The sequence below is a fragment of the Pteropus vampyrus genome, unplaced genomic scaffold (genome assembly GCF_000151845.1).
Source record: "Pteropus vampyrus isolate Shadow unplaced genomic scaffold, Pvam_2.0 Scaffold73, whole genome shotgun sequence".
Lineage (NCBI taxonomy): Eukaryota > Metazoa > Chordata > Mammalia > Chiroptera > Pteropodidae > Pteropus > Pteropus vampyrus.
Genome location: NW_011888854.1, coordinates 3,283,297 through 3,289,010, shown reverse-complemented (window position 1 = coordinate 3,289,010; position 5,714 = coordinate 3,283,297). Strand labels below are relative to the sequence as shown.

General features: G+C 30.8%; 1 pseudogene; it reads right to left on the bottom strand.

Moving 5' to 3' along the window:
- Positions 1–5,517, bottom strand: part of LOC105293474 — a 42,488-nt pseudogene extending 36,971 nt beyond the window's left edge.
- Positions 5,518–5,714: the final 197 nt, after the last annotated feature.

Genomic DNA, 5,714 nt, shown 5'->3' with positions numbered 1-5,714 from the left:
ATATATAAATTTATGTCTGTAAATAGGAATAGATGATAGATTTATACATATTTATTTATATATGATGTTTGGCTAAATCTGTATATAATATAGGGAGACATTTACATATATATGTGTATAAATGTGTGTATTTGGAGATTTTGAAAATTTCAGACAAATAATTGTTAAGCTGATATGTCCCCAATCTACATTTCATTTACAGAAAAAAAACAAACTATTTCAAATTTTATTTCGAAATTTTTTGCACAGGGAGGAAGTTACTTCTATTACCCCAATCACAAGAGAGTGAATGTCTTTTAAGCTGCCAAGTTTGAAGAATGATCTGCAAAAATCTTGGCTATTTCAATTAATATCTTGCTGACTTTTCTTTCTTTCTTAATACTATTATAATTAACTACAGACTAAAACAGTTAATTAGGTTAAAAGATTTATCATCTTATTCTTTGACTCTATTCATCTTTAGTCATTACACTTAAGCTGAAAGGTAACAGCTTTTAGAAAGGGTCTCAATTGTACAAAATAATGTAGCTTAAAAAAATATAGAATAAATATTCAAGAAGCTTGTAAGCATTGAAATTATGGTTTGTCAGTATATGAAATTAAGTTTTTATGGTTTCTTTCTCTTCCTATGACTGAGTGAATTTAAATATAACTTTAAAGGCAAAGCAATACAATTAGGCAATCATAAAAAGTATTTGCAAATGATGTGTTAGATTAAGTAGCTCATCAGGCTACTGGTGGATGGGATAGTTTTCCTTTTCTCAGAAACGTGTAAAATAGTAATCTAAATATTTTATGTTTAGAAGGAATTCAAATTCAAATTCACTGTGGTTTTTGATAGAACTTACAGCTCTGTGTCTATTTAATGAATTGTAATTTTTGTCTCTAAGAATGCAAATTTTAATTGTGAAAGAGAAAAATGCAAACTTCTTTTAAAATAGTTTAGCAATTGTCACAAATTTCTTGATATTATAAAACTTGTTTAATTTGTAAGGCATTACAAAACTATGTGAGGAGAATATATTATTCAATAATTGGTAACTTGCTTACTCACACAGAAAAAATAACAGAGATTGAAAATATAGCTATTAAAAATATTACCTAGCAATTTAAATATTTAGTAGTTCCATATATAATCATTATGCATTTTAAATGCAAATATAACTCAAACCGCCATATTTACTCTATTGTAATAAATAATTAAAAAATAAGCAGGACTTTTAAAAATAAGATCATATCACATTTAAATTAGTGTGTTCTGTTTCACTTTGCTTGGTTATTTGGTTGGTTATCCCTGAGATGTATGATAATGTTATTGAATGCCTTTATATATGTGAGCAGCATATTTAATGTTAATGAAATAATCTCAATCAGTTAGGAAGTATACTTGCCAGTAAACATATCAATTAATTAGGAAGTATACCAAAAATTACTATTTTATTTTAGTATTACTAAAACTTTCTAATTTGTAACAATAAAGAAGATATAATTTTCTCCTTGTGAAGTTAAGGGAGAAAAATGAAGCTTTATATATTTACTTTTTAAAAGTGGTTTAAAATATGGCTAGAAAAGTAATCAAGACATTTCATAGTAATACATCTTGGAAGAAAAACACAGCAGAGAATTAAAATAATTTGATATGAGATGCAGTGGCTCAGGTAGCAAGATCAATAATGTAAAACCATAAACTTTTCCAACAAGCTAAAATAAAGCACTATGGTAGAAATACTACAGCACTCTATTCAAGGACCTTCATATATACTTTTAAGCAATTTAATCTTCTCAGTATTTTTTTTTTTGGCAATCTACCCAAGGCCATGTAACAAAATGTAGAGAATATAGCAAAGAACAACAAACTTCTTCTGACCTCCAGATGTTTAGTTAGATGGAATAATCAAAAAAGGGTGAGATGCAACAAGAATCGTCCATTATTTATTACTATTTTTAAACCAATCTGTCCTTGGATAGTCTGCAACTACTGAGAAAAATTAGATCAAAATAGGCAGAAGTTACTGTTAGTGAAGATTTTAAAATGTAATAATTGGTATTTAATTTTGAGGTTTTGAAATATTCAATATTTGAAATTTAGGGAAATGTCAAAACCATTTTAAAAGTTCTTGAAATAAATACATATTTATGGTAAAAAATATAAAAGAAGAAAAATATTCAGAATCCTACTCTTGTCTTACTGATTATTAAATGTTATGTAATTACTCTCAAAATATTTTATACATATGTCATGTATATATCTAAATCTTTCTATGTATTCATTACAAAAATGAAACCATAATGTACAAATTATTTAGTAACAATGTTCAAGAGATTTATAATAATGTATTTAAAAGTATTACATGGTGCCACTATAAACATACCTCTTAAATATCATACACAGATGAATTTAAATTGTTTTTGGTAATGAAGGTAGATTAAATTATTTTCCAAAGTTTCTCCTATTCTCTAGCTCTTAGATTTAATTTTAGAACTCACTCAATGACATTTTGTGATAGTTTTATGAGGAGACTTTACTAGCCGATAATTGGAAATACTATTTAAAACTTTAGTAGATACTGTGCTAAATTATAAAATGAAATACCAGCTGAGAATAAATAGATCCCGAGGAAATAAAATTAGATATTTATGTATTAAAATTATGCTTTTTACAGGTTATAAAATAAAGAGAAATTAATATAAAATACACGATTATTTGGTTACACTTGATACATGGTTGCTTACATTTTTACAGATCGTTCTCAAACTAGATGTATATTATAACTATGTTCGAAGCTTTAAAAACTCCTGATGTCTATGCGTCAACTTAGAGATTCTGACTTAATTGGTCTGCAGTATAGCCTGGGTATCTGAATTTAAAAAATATTGTCTGATATTTTTAATGTAAAGAAAGATTTAAGAACCACTGACTGACGTCTCCAGGAGCATGAAGAAACTGAATTTTGCAGCTTAACATCGCTGCATTTTAAAACCTAAACTTGAGTTCTCACCAAGATGCACAAAGTCAATGGGAAAACTAAAGATACTTTCAGGTCAGATACTTTCTATTGCACCTGGCAATAGAAATTTATCCATGTCAACATACACAACTAGATCTATATTAAATCTCTTTGATCAAGGACTATTGCAGATTTTGCATATTAAATTCAGAATCTTGTATCATCATCAGCTAGATTTTAGAAAATCTACTATATACACACATAAACATAATATATATACATGCTCCCTCACACACACACAGGTGTGTGGAAAAAACATTAATAATAAATACACTTTCATATTAGGCAATTATATATCTGGAAACTATATCAGCAAGGTAGTTTTTATTCAAATAATACTTTAATATAAACCTGACATTCTCTGTCCAGGATTTATTTTCAGTTCAAAAAGGAATGATGTTCTTATAAATGCTGAATGAAATAACCATATTCAAGAGGATTGCATTTTAAAACTATTGCAAAGATATTATTAATAATTTGTTCTGTTGTTTGTTGGCATATGTTTGGCAAAGAACAGTAGTAAGAGACTTTGAAGTGGGAGTGTGCATTTGCAGAGAGCCTGTTTCACAGGTGTTGAAGCTGTATGGGCCTCAGATGTCCTTAAAGATCTGAGACAACAGAATTTCTATCCAAACCATTAAAGTTTGAAGAGCAACAGAACAGATGTTCATTCTTTCATTTAATATTCAGACAGCTGCATAATGGCACTGTGTTGTTTTTTCATTTTTTTCTTTTTTCTTTTTTTTAAATAACATTTAAAAACTAAACTTGGTTTAAGGTCACTTCTGATGACAGTTTGAACTGGTCTGACAGCTGTTTAAATGTTTGTGACATCTGCTTGGAAAAATGGAATTCCTGTCGTTCTTCTGCCTGAATTGATGCTACATATTTTTAAAAATAATTTCTGTTTTTTAACATAGTGAAAATGAAATAATTTATTGAAAGGTGGTATATTGGAGGTATGAATGCCTGTGTATGTTCCTCATTTCCATAATTTGCCAACCCCTTAAGAGACACATAAGTCTTCCAGATCTAGTGTAATATAAATTTCTCATATGTAATTAAAATTAAAAGTTTATTTCATTTGTACTTTATGAGCTATAAAACATTATTGCTTATAAAAAATTTTCCAAATATTCATTGTCACTTTCCCAAGAGGTATAGCAGATGGTGAGCCCAGGTATATTAAATGTAATCTGAGCAATAACATTAAATATACATGCAATTATTAGAGATTAATCTGAATATTTGCATGACAGACCTATGGGATGCTCAGATCCTGTCTGGCTGGACTCTGCTTTTCCTCATGGCTTACAGTTTTTATTTAGGGAAATACCTCTGAGAGACCTCTAGGGATGTTTTCAAGTCCTCTGCATGCTTGAGCTGGGAAATTGCCCGCGGGACATATTTTATACCACACAACAGACAAGAAAGAAAAAATCTGTTTGTTCGAGATTTTAACCTGATCTCGGAGTATCAGCACTGTGTTTGGCCTCAGAGTGAGCAAAAATGAATTGTGGAGAAGCTAAATATGACAAAACGTGGTGTAGCAAAGATATGCTTCTAGAATGTTTCTCCAGAGAATGTGGCCATAGTTTCTGAAGGGGCTGGGCATGGTTGTAGCTACAGTGCTTGAAAGGTAGATTGTGATAAACATCCTAGTATTAATGGCAGTGAGAGTCAAAGTAAATCACCTGGCTCCTGGAGGCTGAGAACTACATGGATAAATCTTACGTAAATCTGGGCACCCTTAGAAACTACCACTGGGGAGCCACATAGCTAGAAAAGAATGATCTTATGTCTCATTAAATAATTCCTGGGATCTGCTATCATGCACAGCAACATACATTACACTAATTAGTAGGCAAACATAATGTAAGAAAACTAACATCATTTTATTATAGTGATAGCCAACACAATTTATGTCTCATTGTCCTCATTTGGTGTATGGAGCATCTAAATCCTCAAAATCTTAATAAACTTATCTAAGATTTTGTGGCTAGCAAGAAGCAAATAGGGAATTAAGTTTTGTATTTGGTTAATCCCCAAGATTATTTTATTTCCACTGTATCATCTTACTTTCCTCAAAACCTGTAAAGCACCCTTCCCCCGCTTGTCACAGGGGATATGGTCTCAGTGGATGCCTGAAACTGCAGATAGAACCAAACCCTGTATCCACTATGTTTTTCCCTATACATGCATGCGTATGAGAAAATTTAATTTATAAATTAGGCACAGTAAGAGATTAACAACAACAATAATAAAAAGGAACAATTATAACAATATACTATAATAAAGGTTTGTGAATATGCACTCTCTCTCTCAAAATATCTTATTGTATAGTACTCACCTTTCTCCCTGTGATGACGTGAGGTGACAAAATGCCTACATGATGAGGTGATGGAGGTGAACGACGTAGCCTCGTGACGCAGCTTTGACCTGTTGACTTTCTGATGATTTGTAATCTGCACTTCACTGTTTCTTTTCGGTGTTTTCGAATTGTAGGCATCGCTGCTCTTGCACTTTGGGGCCGTTATGAAGTTAAATAAGGGTGACTTGAAGACTGTGGGAACAGAAACCTCAGAAAGTGAAACCACCAATAAGGTAGGACCACGGTGCCTCACCGTTCAGCACTCCTTGCACTAATTATATTTTGTTATATTTTAAAATCGTACTCCTTGACTGGAATTTGTTTGCCAAGTAAAT